Source organism: Colossoma macropomum, unplaced genomic scaffold (genome assembly GCF_904425465.1).
Source record: "Colossoma macropomum unplaced genomic scaffold, Colossoma_macropomum, whole genome shotgun sequence".
NCBI lineage: Eukaryota > Metazoa > Chordata > Actinopteri > Characiformes > Serrasalmidae > Colossoma > Colossoma macropomum.
The window spans coordinates 25,139,922-25,159,720 of record NW_023494807.1 but is presented as its reverse complement, the minus strand read 5'-3'; the positions used below and the strand labels follow the sequence as shown (position 1 = coordinate 25,159,720).

Below are 19,799 nucleotides of genomic sequence, written 5' to 3'. Positions count from 1 at the left end.
TACAGCAGTTTAGCTCTGCCCATTAATACTAAGTTATAAGGAGTGTTTCAACCTGGACTGCTTTTTGTATGAGGCATGATACAGGGCAGCCAATCAAAACAGAGCTCATTTACTTATCAGTCTTAAATGCAGAGTAAGAAAAGCAACCTGTTTAATCCTAAGGGATAAAGAGATGCTGGAAAATGGACATTAAAAAATGAACTCTGACTGTGTATGGTACATAAAAGCACACAAATATCGTAAAAAGGACCTCAGAGGGAAAACGGATGGATGGATGGATGGATGGATGGATGGATGGATAGATAAATACTTTATTGATCCCAAAGGAAATTTAGCAGCCTGTAGCAGTCACACAACACAGGACAGTAATAGTAATAAGGGTGTAAACGATATAACAGGAAGAACAAATATAAAAAATCTACAGGCATCTATACAAATAGAAAAATACGACAATCTGGAATAATAATAGAAAATATGACAATCTGGAATAATAAAATAAAACTAAAACATAAGAAAAATGTAGGATGTGATCTGTTTAACATCTCCCAGAATTCATACATCAAGAGTCGTGTTAATCTTTTAAAGCTAGTTAACTTGCTTCTTTTTTGCTGATTTATACAAATTTATACATAAGAAGTTCAGATTGAGGCAATAAATTCCATCATGTCCACAGTACTCTGCACACTCATAAAGCACTGCAAGGAGAATGAAAGTTTCATATTTGCATGTTTTAGATCTCTCCCGCTCTCTCTCTCCTTCAGAGCCTTTAAAACAGATATGAAACTTTACAGTGAGCTTGATGAATGTTTCAATTCAGCGATCTGAAGTCCAGACGTGCTGTGAAGATCAGCCTAATAAACCTCAGCTACAGTTACATAAGATCCAGTATTTAACAAGAGCTAAGTGGGTATGAATACTGATGAAGAGGAGTGTGTTAGTTAAATATCCACCCTGCACGTCCACTCACTGCCCAGCTGATGAGCTCCACCTACCTTATAGGTCCACTATACAGGTGTACATACACTCATTATTAGTCTCGGGGAACATAATGTAAAAATTTAAAAGTGTTTGTATGATAGTAAAAATGAGTGTCCAGCAAGGTTTGCATTAAGAAAGTAACATAATAGAACAGCTTAAAATTGCTTATCACACCTGAGAACTGTGTGGGTGTGGCCTAATATTCTGATGAGTGTGTGTGACATCCTTCAGTTCAGCACTCCAAGCCTGCTACACCTTTGAAGTAGAACTAAACATAAGAGTGCCAGCTCTTAAAACAGGCTGGTGGTGTAGTAGACCCTGCTGTGTCCACTCACTAAAAACACTACCCAGCTTTTATATAGTGACGCTTTTAAGAAGGTGAAGTTCTTATTCACTTTACTGTGGGATGTGTGTCCAGGGAACACTGGCATGGAATTGGCTTCTTAAAGCTTTTTAAAACCTTTTAAGGACCTCAGTATAAGACATAAGACAACATTCCAACCGCATAACAATGCACACACTCAGATATAGCATGTATTAAACATATATTCTATTCAAACCTACTGTTTGGAAAAAACATGCATATATGCTTTGAGACCGCACAATCCTTACACAGTGTGTTTGGCTTTGTTATCAGGGGCTGGTTGCACTAGACGCACGTTAAGTTGAAACATAGGCTAAACAATTGTGTGCTTGAGTGCTTACTAAGTTCAGGTTTACACATTACTAAATCAAAGCAGGTTGCACCACACCAGCTAGTTATTTACGCTGAGCTTAGCATCTATTAAATATTTACACCTCCTCCTAAGCAGGTGTAAGTGTTGGAGAAACCAACAGAAACCACATAGAAAGCCCAAAACAGACCAAAAGCATGACTAAGCTAAAAATGTTAAATGCTTTGCTGTGATTTTACTAACAGCTCTAATCACTGCCCTGCTTTTAACTCCAAGCATGAAGCTAATGTCCCAAGTTCCAGCTCAGTGAGACTTAAAAGTGATGCTGCTGTCATGTCAGTTAACCAGAAACTGTTGTTTAAAAAGCTGCATATTGAGTTGTCGCAAGGAAATAGTAAAGAAACAGATATATTTCTTTACTAAATATTTGTATGTAGCCACTGTATGTAGACAATTTGTACACATCATTTTCTTCTATACTAGATACGGTCAGCACACACTGGTGTCATCTTTCCATGATAGTACGTTTTATAGTTATACTTGCATTTCTAGATGTTACTAGTTAAGATATGATAAGGATTTGGTGCAACCAATTTAGTAAAATGATGGTTTGAAACTAATTAGTGTTAACTAAAGCCTTAGTAAAGACTTCACGCACGAAGTAAATGTATGCAAACCTGGTGCAACTCAGTTCTGCTGTCTTCTAGAGTCAGTTTTGACTACAGGAGCGGTGCTGGCTGGATAATTTTATAGTGTGTTCAGCAACAGCTTTCGATCAAATCTGATTGACTAATCTGATGATTTGGCCTCCAGTAACTTAATTTTGCAGGGAAATCACTTCATTTTTCACTTCATAGTGACACACACTCTGAACTGTTAGTTTCTGTTTTATTTGTTTATTATGATTATACTTTGATTTCTAATTGCGCTAACATTGCCACAGTACCTGCTTCTTTCTCTCACTCTTAAATATGCTGCCACTGCTAACCTCAGTCTTAAACCAGAAATGGTGAACGCAGCTGGTAAAGCACGTTTTTGTTTACAACCAGTCACGACTCCAGGGTTAAGACATTGCAAGAGTATGTTTAGTTCAAGGTTTTGGTGGGACATCTGAATCAGAGTGCTGGAACGATGACTTACTATTTAATGTTTAATGAACACCAAATTTTCAGCTGTGAACCATTTTAAATTAGATGAAATCAAAGGCCTTTACATGCCTCTCCAGATCTAAACATGATTGAATCTTTATGGGATATTTTAGAGAACAAAGCAGATTTCTGTCTCCTTCATACTTAAGAATAGTCCGATATCCCATTACACAGAGTTCCTGAAGGCACTGCTGCTCAAACAGTTGAAGAGTTTAAGCTGCTCTGAAGGCAAAGAATGGCCATGCTCCTTGTTAAGTGCTTATTAGGGTAAATGCATTGTTAGCTGTTTCCATTATTATGTCTACATACACTATATAGACAAAAGTTTTGGGACACAACTCCTTATTATTGAGTTCAGGTGTTTCAGCCATACTCACTGCTAACAGGTGGATAAAACTAAGTACATAGCCTTGCAGTAAACACTGGCAGTAAAATTAGGGGATGGGGAGTGCTGAAAAGTGGAGACCACTGGACTCCGGAGCAGTGGAAACATTCTGTGGAGTGATGAATCAAACATCTCTATCTGGCAGTCTGATGGATGAGTCTGGGTTTGGTGGATGCCAGGAGAACGTTACCTGTCTGACTGCATTATGCCAACTGTAAAGTTTGGTAGAGGGGGATGATGCTATGGGGGAGTTTTTCATGGTTTTGTCTAGGCCCCTTACTTCCAGTGAAGGGAAAGGTTAATGCTTCAGCAGACCAAGACATTTTGGAAATTGTATGCTTATAACTTTGTGGGAACAGTTTGGGCAAGAACCTTTCTGTTCCAGCATAACTGAGCCCCAGTGCACAAAGCAAGGTCCATAAAGGCCTGGCCGGGTGAGTTTGGTGTGAAAGAACCTGACTGGCCCTCAGAGAGCTCTGACCTCAACCCCATTGAAAACCTTTGGGATGAACTAGAACAGAGATTGTGAGCCAGGCCCTCTCGTCCAACATCAGTGTCTGACCTCACAAATGCTCTTCTGGATCAATGGACAAAAACTCCCACAGACACTCCAAAATCTTGTAAAAAGCCTTCCCAGAAGAGTGGAAGCAGTTATACCCACAAAGGGGGACCAACTTCATATTGACGCCTATGGATTTAAAATGGGATGTCATAAAAGCTCCTGTAGGTGTAATGTGTAGGTGTCCCAATACTTTTGTCCATATGTGTATTTGCCATACACTTAATCAGGGTAAAAAAGGCTTGAATGCTTTAATAGTGTACTGCCTTATAGATTCCATAATTAGCAATCCAATTACTGTTTGTCAGTTTGTCACCCCACCTCGCTCATCAGTGGTCAGTTTCTGATCACAGGACCACTTTTGACCAGAAGTTATTTGGGTGGTGGACTATTCTCAACACCTCAGTGACACTGACAAAGTAGTGTGTGTGGTGCTGGTATGAGTGCATCAGCAGTGTTGCTGAGGCATTCTTACACATCCCTATCACTGCATTCTTGAGAGTGGTCCAGAGGGATAAGAGCGCTATGTGGTCAGAAACTGACCAACACAGTCTCTAACTGTACACCAGCACCACATAGCTAAAAGACAGGTGTTTCTAATAAAATGGCCAGTGAGATAACATCACATGCTGATTGTTTTGATGTAATAGAAAGGGAGAGGCAGTGAGAGAGAGAGCTTCTGTATGAGTGTTTGATCACAGTCTTCACTCAAACGAAAGCTCTTCACTGCCTGCTTTTGACTCCTGCAGCTTGTCAAAAGTAATAACAGTGATTTGTGCACAAAGTGAATTGGAGATAAGTTTAAAAGAGTTAAAAAGAAGTCTGGTTTTACAAGCTGGAGTGAGATGATAAGTGATTTTTTTCCCGCATTTACTCCCTTAGAGACTCTCTGTCTGTGTGTGTGTCCTCTGTGCCTGCCAGCCTGGGTGTGTCTCAGCCTCCAAAATACCAAAATAGCATGAGCCTACCTTTAGTAAGTGTGTGTGTGTGTGTGTGTGTGTGTGTGTGTGTGTGTGTGTGTGTGTGTCATCAGGGACAAGCACAATCTGTCAGAAGCAGGATGCTTGTTGTAAAGAGCTGGGCTGTTTGCCATGCCTACCCCAAGCTTCATCATCTAACCAAGGACAAGAGAGGGAGAGAGAGAGAGAGAGAGAGAGAGAGAGAGAGAGAGAGAGAGAGAGAGAGAGAGAGAGAGAAAAAAGAGGAAGTGAGAGAAGGTAAGAAAGTGGAACAGGCAGAGGAAAGAGCAGAGATGAAGAAAGGGTAGATGAGAGGGAAAAGGGAAAAGAGAAAGAGGAAGAAGAAGAAGCAGAAGAAGAAGAAATGAGTGAAGGAAAGAAAGAGCAATAAAGGAATAGACAGACAACAGAATAAATAGAATAATGATACAAGGGAATAAAAATAAGAGAGAGAAAGAGAGATGGATAAAGAAGTGAGAGAAGGTAAGAAACGTAAAGAAAAAGAGTAAAGGAAAGAAAGAGGGCTAGAAAGACTAACAAACCGAGAAAGGAGGAGAAGAAGAAGAAGAAATGAGAGAAGAAAGACCAAAAAAGGAAAGGAGGAGAGAGAGAGAGAGAGAGAGAGAGAGAGAGAGAGAGAGAGAGAGAGAGAGAGAGAGAGAGAGAGAGAGAGAGAGGGGGCAAGAAATAAAAAATACACAAAAGACAAGAGATAAAGAAAGAATAGACAAGAGATAGATATAAATAGACAAAAGAAAAAGGAGGAAAGACGAGAGATAAAGAAAGAGATGAGAGGCAAGTGAGAAAAGAGGACAAGGAAGAGGATAGAGATAAAACGTAAGATGAAGCCAGAAAGAGGTGGGGGGGGGGCGGTGAGAGATGGAAAGAAAGGCTGAAAAAGAGGAACAGATGGAGGAAAGAGGAGAGATGAGGGGAGATAAAGAAATGGGGGGGGGGTGGAGAGAGAGGAAGAGAGGGAGAGAGAGGGAGAGAGAGAGAGAGAGAGAGAGAGAGAGAGAGAGAGAGAGAGAGATAGATAGATAGATAGATAGATAGATCATGGAGAAATTAAGTCCTGACTGAAGGTTCTGAGGGTCATTATATTCATCATTCATTCAAGTGACGTAAACCAGATAATGTCCAGCTCAGTACCAGCTGAGAGACACATCAGTTAAATATCCACCATAAACAAACTGTGGTCACAATTCAAGACCAGTGCGGCTCAGATTCACAACAAGTTTATTTATTTTCAGCTTGTTATTGTAACGAACAATGTACCACACAAAAATGACTCGAAAAATGTGAATGCTCCCAGTCAAACGACGTGTCCTGTTGATTTTCTGAGTGTAAGTAAGTTACACCTCCTCTACAGAGAACACACTTCTGCTCATTTTAATACACCATTACTGTTTATATGCATAACTGGCAAAATGCCATTTTTAAGTTCTCTTGACCGGGGGTATTAAAATTTTTGTATAAAAGGCTACGTTCACATTACCAGATTGAAGTGACACAAATCTGATTTTTTGCCCTAATGTGACTCAGATCTGATGTTTTCAGGGCTGTGTGGACACGAAAATCTGATCTTTTCAAATCCGACCTAAGCCACTTTTACATGTGGTCCTAGATCGGATACGTATCTGAATTGTGGCCATACGACCTTAATGTGACGCTCAGATCAGAATTCATGTGCTTTTTTCCCACTACGCCTATGCCATCATTCAGCGTTACCATGGCAGCAGCGCCGAACAGACGTTAAAGCCTGTAAAGGCTCATTCTGCTCGTTAGTTTGTTTGCAGATGATACACGATACGCACATGATTTATTCACGTGACGTTACTGAGTAGGATGTGCACATGAGGGTCATTTCAGGACACCGGTTCGTTCACATTAATGACAGATTTGAATCACTACCTAAACGAGTGTGAACCATCGTGTCAGAGAGATCGGATTTGAGCAAAAAATTGGATTTGAGCAACGAGGCTTGTAATGTAGCCTAACGGTATTAAGTCAACACAATGTTGTCTTTTCCTTTATTTCCATTTGGCTATAGCTGTGTTGATGTAGAATATTTTGTTCATGTGCATATTTTAACAAAGTAATTCAACACATTACTTTTTTCAGTGTATTTCTCAGGAGGTGTCAGTCCTCTGAAAGTCTTCAGTACGTGGAGAGAAGCGGCGTGGCAAAGGCGAAGGTGGAACAGAGACGTAAGTGGCATCGACACACTCCCCCCCTGAGAGGAGAGTAATTCTCCCAGCATTAACTTATCACAGCTCTCTGGAGAGGAACAGCCCTATTAGGATCCAATTGGGAGACATAAAACGAGGACAGAACGAGATAAACTTTAACTGTGTATGTGTGTTGAGAGAGAGAGAGAGAGAGAGAAATGGCTATTTATAGACTCTGCAAGAAAGGAAGACGGTCTATAAATTCAAAGGGTTTCAATACTGAGAGCTTGTTTCCTTCATCAGCCTACAGCTGTAAATGACAGCAAACACATACACACAAACACACACACTCACACACACAAACACGCACACAAAAGATATACACAAAAACATGCACAGAAACACACATACCAATACACACAGAAACACACAGACAATATACACACACATATATACACACAAACACACATAGGCACACATAGACACTTGCACACAAACATGCCTACAGATAACACACAAATACTCACAAACACACACAAATACCCACACAAACACACACACGCACACACACACACACACAGACATACACACAAACACACACACACACACATATACACTACACATGCTGAACTAGTCTGGGTGGAGCTAGAAACAGTGCAGACCATTGATTGGTCAGATGTAATCATCACGTGGAGTCAATTAAAAGAGCCCTCTAAAAACCACTAACTAACCAGAATCACTGTCTGTGACTCTTCACAAACCCGATGCTGAATAAAAGGTGAATCAGAACCTTCAGCTCCTCCACTGTTGCTACTGTTCTTTGTGTTTACAATTAGCATTGCATGATGGGCTGCCTGGTGGAAAACTGCCTATAGTCATCAGATGAACAACAAGCACATAATCACTACACTAGTGCTACATATGGAGCAATAAAATTACTTTAAATTCAGATGAAATATCACAACATGCAGCTGCATCTTTCCCACAGTCCTCATCACCTGCTCCTCAGTACAGGAGACTGTCATCTAGGTAAAGATTTAGAGTAAATATAACCGATACAATCTGCTGCAGTGAAACCAGACAAACAGACAAACATAGCCTTTATAACCGATGCATTATGAGCTGAGATGGCTCTGAAGTATGTGTCGTATTCACAAGTACTGAACCCCCTTTATATTCAGACTCTTTTAGTGGCAAAATGGAAAACTGGCAAGGTTAGAGTTTTACAGAGCTGTGAAAGTCAGCCAGAGCTCATAACCAGCCGACACTGAGGGACATTTATGGACTTTTCGTGAAAAAAAAACACAAATGGACACGAACACACACTGACATTCACACAAGCACCTACCAGAGAGAGACAGAAAGATGTATATATATATATACATATATATATATATATATATATATATATATATATATATAAATATATATATAGTAGGATATTATATATGTGTTATATATATAGGTGTTTCTGTCCATCCGTCAACTGTGAGAAGACAACTCAGTGCTATGGATCTTAAAGAATGTGTAGCTGTCAAGAAGCTCTTACTAAGAAAAGAAAAACATCCAACAAAGAAGCTGCTGCTGTTCTCAGAACAATGGACGGACCACCCCAGAGTCCAGCAACTTCACTGAGTGTGTTTGGGGTTACTTACATCAAACTTCTAAGACTGAACTTTGCAGTTGTGAAAAATTATCTCTGGAGATTCTGTGGTGGGTGAATGTAGTGTTAAGAGTCTTGATCAGGGAATCACACCCCAGTCTGCCATGTGGAGGGCAGCCGTGTTACCAACTACACTACACAAACCAATATTGTAGGACACAAGCTTCATACTGCTGACACATGTGCCCTAGGTTTTCAAAGACCAGCTCAAGTGGGATTCGAACCCAGCAACATCTGTTCAGAAGGGCAGTGTTCTATTGTAAAGTGGTGTTTGTCTGTCTGTCTGGTTTCACTGTAGCAGATTGTATCAGTTAAATTCATTCTAAATCTTCACCTAGATGACAATCTCCTGTATTGAGGAACAGATGATGAGGACCGTGGGACAGATGCAGCCGTACCTCGTGATTTTCCATTGTGAGTTTAAAGTTAAAAAACTGAAAGCAAGTCTCCCAAAAGGAATAGAAAAGCAGGCAAAGGGTGGACACACTAAATCTGTTGAGGCTTCTGTGTAATGATTAAATATATGAGTTCTGCTGAAAAATGAGTAACTTGTACTTAAAGGCCATTTTGATTGGAAATGAAATGGCCCATATACTATTTTTCTCTTGTATTCTATTTTTTCCCCTGAGGTCCACTTATAATATTTGAGTGGGTTTATGTACACACTTACAAATGAAGGTTATTCAAGGGTTCTTTAGTAACGAAAATGTTTCTATACAGAACCATGAATCTTTTGCATGATTAAAAGGTTCTTTGCATCATGAAAATGATCTTCAGATTGATGGAGAATGTGCTGTAAACAGTTCTACATTGAACCTTTTTGATAAGGGTTCTATATAGCACCAAAAGAGTTCCTCTAGTGTAACAAGCTTGACATTGTAACAATAGAAGAATGGTTCTATATAGAACTGTTTTCTTTACTAAAGAACCCTTAAAAGAACCATAATTTTTAAGTGTGCACAAAAAGCGAATATAAATCATTTTTACTTGAACTTTTTCCATCTTCTTTGTCACTCCACATTAAACAAGCTGTTTTTGTTAGGGTGCCTTTAAGACTAAAATATGTAAATGAGCTCTGTTCTGATTGGCTGTCCTATAATGTGCCTCATTCAAAAAAATCAGTCCAGGCTGAAACGCTCTTTATAACCTCAGTGTGAATGGGGCGGAGCTAAACTGGGCCATTTAAGGCTCACCAATAGAACACTGCCCTCCTGGACAGATATTGCTGGGTTCAAATCAGCCTGTTTGATTCTGAGATAGAAAATGGTCATGTAAAATGATTTACGGCTATACATAAACCTATATAAATATTATATGTGGACCTCAGGGGTAAAAACAGAATACAAGTAGTATATGGGCCATTTAATTTCCAATCAAAATGGCCATTAAGTACAAGTTCATTTTTCAGCGTCAGGAAAAAAAAACAGAGCTCATAAATTTAATCAGTACCCAGAAGCCTCGAACAAATTTTGTGTGTCCCCCTTTGCCTACTTTTCCATTCTTTTTGGGAGACTTGCTTTCAGGTTTTTTTTTTTGCAACTTTAAACTCACAAGGCACAGCTGTAAAACCAGACAGACAGACAAACATGTTTCTTTATAACAGATGCAAGCAGAAATACTCTTTATAACTGCAGTGTGAATGGGCAGAGCTAACCAAGAAGAGTCAAGAAGAGCCAATTTTGGGAGCCACAACATTTTATGTCCATTTTGCCATCTTGGCTGTAAATATGTCTCAGTATGTGCTAACGTACTAGTACAGGCTGAAAATATAATATAAACAGACTTACTTGCTTGCTTTAAGCTTTAGCTCAGCTATAGCCTCTTTTCTCGCATCTCCGGCAGGAAACTTTTCCTCAAAAGTAGAAAGAGTTTCTTGTAAAATGTCTCTCAATGATCGACTTTTATACGAGACTGAAGTCAGCTTCTCATTTGCCAGCTTCTTTTTAGAATTTTCCCAGTCCACCTTAAATGGAGCCTGGGGCGCCAGAATGTAACTGCTGCACCATTTAAGGTAGAGCGGGAAAATTTGAATGAGAATCTGACCGTGACTTTTTAGTGTTTGTCAGTTTCTCATTGCAGATTAAACATATCAGGAAACAAGCTGGATTATAAACGTAAATAAATCCATTCGTCTCCAAATTATCGATCATCTTAAATCTTTCTCTTTGCCTTTTCCTTAGCTACGAGCTAGGCGAGATTGTTGTCGTTGCTATGGTGATCAGCAGTCTGTGTGCCAACCTTCAAGGCAAAAGGTTGGTGAATTAGCAGTTCTACATTAACTCCAGTGTTTAAGACAGTTTATTGTCAAAACTGTGTTGAACGATCAGCAGAGCTTTACTTTACTGTAAAGGAGGATTATTTTATTATTTATATATAATATATAATAATATTATTATTATTATTTACCTAAAAATCTAATTCTGCTGTGGAGCCACAACTGGACGGTCGGTAAAAGACCATGTTGCCAACACCTGCTTTAAACAAATGAGGGGTAGTGAAAGAATATAAACCTATAAGTCCCACAAACTTATGGAAGTCTTAGAAAAACAATTTGGCCAGCACCCTAATGAAGAACCTGAAGTCGCAGAGTTCCACCCAGTTACAGCTGTGTTCACTCTGCTGTAATACAGTTATAATCAGAAAAGATTCATTAATGATCTGATTAGTCAAATCAGGTTCACTGCAGCAGGACACAAGCTAAATCACAGCTCTGGTCCAGCAGAAACAACCTGCAGAGTGCATACAGTCCTACAGTGCCTTAGCAATGCCAGTATGATGTCTGCCACAAGGCTGTGTTGAAGTCTGAAGGCTAACTGCGGGTTTTTTATTGGTCTCTGCTGAGCGTGTGTGTAGGTGTCTCCTGTCTGCTGGCTGGGACGGCAGCTAGGGTGGAGGCTGGAAGAGTGCAGAGAGAGAGAAAAACCTGGTAATATCCGTCCAGAAGGGTGTGTGCTCCTGTCTAAATGTGTCACAGTATGGATGGGGTGTCCCTGCAATGTACACCATTTGTAGAAATCAGGCTTTATGTATTGCCTTGGTGGGTGTGAGAGAGTATGTGTATGTGTGTGAAGATAAAAAACAGCTGACAACATCAAGCAGCTGTGCTGTAGGCTGAGAACTTCCTGTTAAACCCTGAAGCAAGTAACCACACACACACACACACACACACACACAAGCTGTGGTGGCTGTGTAGTTCAGTAATGTGATATGGGCTTTATAAATAGTTTCCTGTAGGTCTGCCAGATTTCACTGAACTCTGGAGCTGCACTGGATGACCTCAGAACCACCCCGCTTCCCTAAAGACCACCTATAAAACCACCCTACCTCCCTGAGGACATCATCATTTGAAACGATCACATTTTCCTAAAGGACTCACTTAAAAACACGAAAAAATCCTTAAAACCTACTAATAAAACCATTCTAATCCCTTAAATGATCTATCCCTTAAATAAAACTCATATCACTCTTCATCAGTATTGGGGTACTCAGATTACTTTTTTTGTAGTTAATAGTAACATAAGGCATCATTATTCATTCATACAAATTCACACAAAGTAATCTGTTAGAGTACTTCTGTTAGAGAAATCACCTTTCATGGCAACTAGTAATGTAACACATCATTTACATATTTCATTACATATTTCATTACATATTACTTATTACTTGTTAACTAGAAATATAACATTTTTTAATTCATACAAATTACAGATACGAAAATCTTGTTGCCTATTCTAGTACCAATACCAACGCTGGTACTGATAACGATATAAGGAGCTAAATATTCCAATACTGAAAACATTGTCCAGTATAATTTTAGTAATTTGAAGTGATTTTGGAGCATTTCTATTGTTCCAATCATCATAAATTTTTCCTGTATCATCTCCATAGAGAAGCATAGCCGATAGAATGTGATGATCTGGAGCAGCCGTACATGAGGCGTGGCCTCCATGCCTAATGCTGAGCATCAGCTAGAGGACTCTAAAGACCTCCAGCACTGGGCTGTGGAGCAGTGGAACTGCGTTTTTCTGGAGTGATGGAGCTCCATCCAATACCTTTGGGGAAGAATTGGAGTGGAGTGTGGCTGAATGCAATCAAATCCCCACAGCAATGTTCCAACATCTAGTGTAAAGCTTTCCCAGAAGAGTAGAGACTCTTACTGCAGCAAAGGGGTGCAAACTCTTTACTAATACCCTTGCTTTTAGAGGAAACGTTGGATGAGCAGGTTTCTGCAGACTTTTGGACATACAGTGAGTGTTGAAGGGTCAAGGTTAGAATTAGGGCTTTACCCACTGGACAGTGCCTACAAAAACCCACACATGGCTGTTTCTGGATCAGCAACTAAGGGAGGGCAAACTTCTTGAAGAGTGAGGCACAAACTTTGGGACAGTAAAAACTTTTTAATTTTAAAATCCCACACATAAGCTGACCCGAGTCTCGTCCACAGCAGGAGACATTCAGGAAACCGATCAAGCAAAAAGTAGGATTTCTCTGTAACACTAGCATGTGCGCTGTTAAATTAGGTCCTGGCGGAAACGAGGCACCCACCCACTCTTTGTTCCCAGCAGTGAGCATGACAGCAGCTGCCTCCTCCACAGAGACAGAGAGAGAGAGAGAGAGAGAGAGAGCGAGAGAGAGAGAGAGAGAGCGAGAGAGAGAGAGAGAGAGAGAGAGAGAGAGAGAGAGAGAGAGAGAGAGAGAGAGAGAGAGAGAGAGATATCAGGAACATGAAGGATTACAACACATTTTAGCAATGAAGACGCACACACACCCGCATACTAGTGTTGTAGTGATAGCAGAGACATAATGAGTCTGAGAACTAATCAGAAATTGCAGTGGAGGCAATAATTAAAGCTGTATTACACTGTATGTTCATCATATTCCATCTCTCTTCTTTATAACATCATATCATCTACAGCCAGTGTCGGAGAGGGTGAATAGGAGGGTCTGGACAATTCCCACTGGGCTGGAATTGTTTTGGGCTGGTCTTCCAGATAGCAAACGAGTGATGGCCCAATTCTTACTACTTTCCTCCATTTTAATACTGCCATCAAATTCTGGCTATGACTACAATTCTGGCAATGATGTTAACTTAGTATTCAATGTTCAGTCAATTTAAACCAAACTTGAGTCAAATCGCAAATCAGCCTATTTAGGAATGTTCCTACTATTTTAGACAGATTATACTGGACTACCTCATTTTTTCCAGTTCACAAAAAATGTTTTATAGGCCAACATACTGCCAAATCTCTGCCAGAAGCGGCCCAAGACGTGGGCTAATTAAAAGGTTTATAGTGAACCACTTTTGGCTCACATGCAGTTTGCCAGTGCCGACAGTGGGCCAGCAGTGCCATATGCCTGCCAGAAGTCACATGCTATCTGGGACTGAGGACGAAAGTCATACATACATGTGAACATGTAAAAAACAGAAACATCATAAAGTTTTTTTTCATAATTTAAGCAAGCAAATTGCTGGCCCCCAACAACTGGTACAACCTTGGTTTGCTAACTGTAACTGTTAGTAAGTTAGATAATGTTAAATGTTATCTATATAGATCTAGTCTGTTCCAAATCATGGTGGTATTAATGTGGTCATGTTTAACGCATCAGGCTGTGTATAGATAACAGTACTTTTAGCACTGCTGAAATGTAAGCAAGCTCATACATGAATCATATAAATACGCATAACAGCGCAAAAAAGTTCTGCAGAGAGAACAGGAACAAAAGCACTTCAAGATGCAGTAAGATATAGGATACACCCTTGCAGGTGGGCAGTGAGAAGTGCTGACAGGAAGTAAGGTAGCTAGCATTAGTTAGATGACTAACATTAACTGCAATTATTATGCCGCATTAAAAAAAAAAATGTAAACGCCTTAAATCTAGTCTATTTGCCTTATTTCTAGACATTTCTATTTGCTATCAGTCATTTTAACCTGAGAAATATTCCATAGGCAGATTTAGGCAAATCTGAAATATTCCATAGGCAAATTATGTCTCAAAACAAGCTAAATCATCTGGCAATAGAATAAGACAATTTCACTACATAAAATTACTCAAAAGAAGTACAACCCCATTTACAAAAAAGTTGGGACGCTGTGCAAAATGTAAATGAAAACAAAATGCAATGATGTGCAAATCATTTAAACACCGTATTTATTTGAAAATAGTACAAAGACAACATATTAATTAAATGCTAAAACTGAGAAATTCTATTGTTTTTTGAAAAATATATACCCATTTTGAATTTGATGGCAGCAACACGCTCCAAAAAAGTTGGGACGGGGGCATGTTTACCACTGTGCTGAGGAGGACCAATTGCTGTAGTTTTGAAAGTGAAATGTTTTCCTGTTTGTACTTGATATAGGATTTCTGCTGCTCAACAGTTCAGGTCTCGGGTCTCTTTTGTCGTATTTCTCGTTTCATAAAGTGCCACAGGTTTTCAGTGGGTGACAGGTCTGGACTGCAAGCAGGCCATTTCAGCACCCTAACTTTTTTTACTATGGAGCCATGCTGTTGTAATATGTGCAGAATGAGGTTTTACATTGTCTTGCTGAAATAATCAAGGCCTTCCCCGAAAAAGACGTCATCTGAATGGAAATATATGTTGCCAAAACCTGTATATATCATTCAGCATTAATGGTGCCTTCACAGATGTGCCAGTCACCCATGCCAGGTGCACTAATGCACTCCCATACCATCACTGATGCTGGCTTTTGAACTGTGTGCTGATAACAAGCCTGATGGTCTTTAGCACAGAGGACACAGTGCCCATGATTTCCAAAAAGAATTTCAAATTTTGATTCAGCGGACCACAGAACACTTTTCCACTTCACCTCAGTCAATCTCAAATGAGCTCAGGCCCAGAGAAGGTGGCAGCATGTCTGCATCCTGTTTATATATGGTTTCTTCTTTGCATAGTAGAGTTTTAACTTGCATTGAAGGATTCAGTGACAAACTGTACAGAATCGTGTCTATTTTTAATGCAGTGCTGCCTGAGGGCCCAAAGATCTTGGCCAGCATATACTGGTTTTCAGCCTTGTCCCTTGCATACAGAGATTTCTCTGGATTGTCAAAATCTTTTAATGGTTTTATGTACTGTAGAGGATGAAGTTCTTTGCTATTTTATGTTGAGAAACGTTATTCTTGAATTGCTGCAGTATTTGCACACCCTTTCACAAACCCTCCCCATCATAACTTCTGAATGACTCAGACCCTCTGGGATGCTCTTTCTCTACCCAGTGATGTTTCTGACCTATTGCCAATTGACCACCAGGTGTTTTCTTTAAGCATTGCACAACTTTACCAATCTTTTTTTGCCCTTGTTTCAACTTCTTTGGAACGTGTTGCTGCCATCAAATTCAAAATGGGCATATATTTTTCAAAAAACAATAAAATGTATCAGTTTCAACATTTGATATGGTGTCTTTGTACTATTTTCAAATAAATAAATGGGTTTAAATAATCTGCACATCATTGCATTTTGTTTTCATTTTCTTTTTTAGAAATGGGGTTGTAAAAAAACATCTAGAAATAAGTTAAATAATTTATATACTGACCAGATTTAAGATGTTTTCACTTGCCAAGATGCCAAGATATCAGTTTTTGCAGTGTAACTGAATTTTAGGCTTGTTTTAAGGCGGAAACATAACTACCAGCCTGGAAACGAGTCCCACCACAAATCCCCGCCCCATCTTATCTGAGCTGATGTCTGACCCTTCTACAATAGCATTCCATCTATAACACTGTTCAGAGAGAGATAGAGAGAGAGAGTGAGAGAGAAAGACAGAATGTCTAGTATTAGCTGTCAAGTGTATTAAACAGCCTTGTCTGCACCGTCACCTTCCTATGGCCTCCATAACATTGTCTAGCCTATACTGCTGCCAAGAGAGAAAGAGAGAACATAGAGAGACAGAGAGTGAGAGAAACAGAGCATCTAGGCTATATGCCTGTGTTCTCAGGGTTATGACCCTGCCCGGTCTGTACTGTCTCTCTACGCTGTATTTGTCACACTGTCTCTGTCTGGCTGTATTTTTGTCAGACATGATGTGCTCCAGTCTTGATTTTTCCTCTTTTGAATAACAGTAAAACCCTCAAGACATTACCAGCAATTAAATTATCAAGTATCGTGCTCTTGCTGAAATAGGCATGGTGTCATTTTCAGATGCTAATGCTAATAAGTGAGCAGAAAAAGGCAGAAATTGATTGGTGCTGAGGGCTGTATTAAATGATGCCTCGATGCAGCAGCATTAGCAAATCTTCAGAGATAACGCTGAGGTGGGTGTCGTCTCATAACCTTGTATGTCATAATTTGAGTCTTACAGTAAGACAACTAGCTATTTAGAATTAGTGATCCTTTTTTTCTGACAACGCAGGATGATATCCTGGTAACCAGGCCCAGATCTTCCTGTGGGTATTATGGGCACGTGCACAGGGGCCCAAGCCACTGGGGGGCCCTCTGAGCAATTATGATGAGAGCCACACAGCTGTTTTGTCTCACAGTAAGAACTAATCATCCTTTCGTTCTCTATGTCGTTCCTCCAATCGTTGCTTAGCAACCATTTCACTATCCACCATTCCTTCAGTCAAGCTTTCAGGGTTTCTGTGAATGTACTTCCAATTTGAAGCACCAGATATACTACAGTGGCCGTTTGCATAAGCTGTACATAAAAGTTCAAACATAGGCTTGTTGTAATGTAAGTGTTTACTAAGTTTAGGTTTATGCATTACTAAATCCAAATGAGTTGCACCATAAAAAAACTAGTTTTAACGTTGAGCTTAGTAGTTACTAAATATTTACACCCCTCTGAGCAGGTGTAAGTTTTGGGGAAACCATGAGAAACCATGTAGAAAGAACAAAAAAGACTAAAAACATGGCCTTGTTGGTTAACTAGGCTAAAAACTCTAAACGTGATACGCTGTGATTTTACTTACAGCTCTAATCATCGCCCTGGTTTAAACCCCAAGCATAAAGCTAAACACACAGCTCCAGCTCAGTAAGATGTGGCAGCTGCCCATACTGCTAAATTGAGACTGCTGTTGTGCCGGTGATCCAGAAACAGTCGTTTAAAAGCTGCATATTTGATTTTCTCAGGGAAATATTATCTACAGCCACTGTCTGTTTAATTAGTTTTATTCAGTTTAACTTGTACACATTATTCTCTTCCATGCTGGATATTTTTTCTATTGGAAAAGTCAGAGCCAACTGCCGCTGCATTTCCATGGCAGTGAGTTTACTGATTGGTTTTGAACATGTCTTCATGTTAAAGTGATGTATGCATTAGTTGTTTCTAGTTAAGACTTGACTTACGGATTTGCTGTGCAACCACATTTAGTAAAAGGAAAGCTGGAAACTAATTAGTGTAACTAAGGTCTAACTAAAGACTCGACGCCCAAACTTAAGTATAAACCTATGCAAACCTGGCGCAACCCAGTCCAGATCTGCATGGGGGATCTATAAAAGCAAGACCTGATACCTCGACAGAGTAGAGGATACCTATTTTCAAAGGCCAAATGCAAACAACACAATGTCAGCCCACATTAAAGTAAAAATCTGTTGCATAGTTGTCATTGATCTGCAAACTTTCTACATCAGTACATAAAGTCATTAAAGGTAAGATATAAATGGTCCAGAAACATTTACTGCGCCCACTGTGACACTATGCTTTATGAGAGTTGTGGGTTATGGATTTTAGTTTGCTGGTGTTGTTTTCTTCGTCTTTGTTATGCATATCCCAGATGTCTGATCTTAAGTGATGTTTTACATTGGTTATTGGGTTTTTGTTAACTTGTGTTCTTGTTAAGCTGTGCATAATCTTGCTATTGTTTTGTTTTTTCCACTATAGGATGTTGGAATATGTAGGATGGAAGCTTTAAAACAGAACAATAAAATAAAAAGGCTGGAGACATAACAGCGTGTATAGAGTTAATACTTACTAACTTAATATGCAATTATATAATCCATATAATTGTAATGGATTATGATACAGTTATGTTCACTGACTAAAGGCACTGACGATGTACCCTTGAGGGTACCACCCCAGTGACAAGAGGGTACTGCCCCAGTGACCGTGCACTATTTTTTATTCTGAGAGTTTAGCGGGACACGGTGCATTTGGAAAATATATTGTTTGACAACTTGCTATTGTCTTTATACAAACAGGGCAGATCAAAATAGATGACAACAAATGATAAGTAACTTTACATTAGGCTATCATACATATATACTAGAAATATTTAATTCAAGAGGTTTGTTCCTCTTAGAAACTACTGGTTTTTGTTTTTGTATAGCCTCAAACTATGCAGATTGGTCAGAACATAAAGTTTCCAGTAATCTCACAAAGATTGACTCAAGACAGAGGCTTAATGCTGTGAAAAACACACAAGCATACATACTCACACATGCATACACACACAAGCAATGTTCTGGTAATCTCAGAATGAATGACAGTGCTGAGCTCAATCCGGGCTAAATCTCCTCCCACAAGCCTGTCAATCACAGTGCCTGTGACGAAGAAGGGCACCGCTGTCCTACATCTGCGAGCTGGTTTTCGGCGCTCGTGCATGTGTGTGCATTTTCTGTACTTGTACACCTGTTGGCCCCATTTCTGAAATAGCACCCAAACACAAAACGTTTGCAGAAACCAGAAAATCCACCCCATGCAAGATAACCTGTAATCAGAGCACCAAAGCAACACACACACAAACACACACACACACACACACAACTGGATCACTGTCCAGGTGACTATAATGTCTAGAAAGATTATGAGGAAAGGCCTTTTTTTTCTTACAATAATAGCAAAGATGTAACATGCTGGGATTTACTGCTTTCTCTCTGTTTGTGCAATACACACAGCCAATTCACCTTCACACTATGGGTGTTTTTCTACAGCACATTCAAAAATAAGAACTGAACTTGTTCAATTTTAGTTCTAGTCCAAACTGGAACAGTCCTAATAATGGCCATTAATGACCGAATTCCTTTTTTCCTTTTTCTTGAAAATAATAATAATACACTGTATGTCCCATGTGTCAAACACAAGGCCCGCGGGCCAGATCAGGCCTGCGACACAATCCTATCCGGCCCGCAAACGTATTTTAATTTTCTGTTAATATTAGCCCGTTTCACAATGCTCTGCACTACAGTCCCCAGCGTGCACTGCAATGTAATGTGCTCTGACTCCCCAACAAGTCTATGGGACAGCAGTTACACCTAAATTCTACACAATTCTACACAATTCCACACCAGTCATATCACCAAACAAA

The 19,799-nt window shown here is 39.7% G+C and overlaps 1 protein-coding gene across 1 annotated transcript in view; it reads right to left on the bottom strand.

The window, feature by feature from the left end:
* gpc1b (glypican 1b) overlaps positions 1 to 19,799 on the bottom strand; it is a 148,779-nt gene that overhangs the window by 68,420 nt on the left and 60,560 nt on the right. The window lies entirely within an intron of this gene.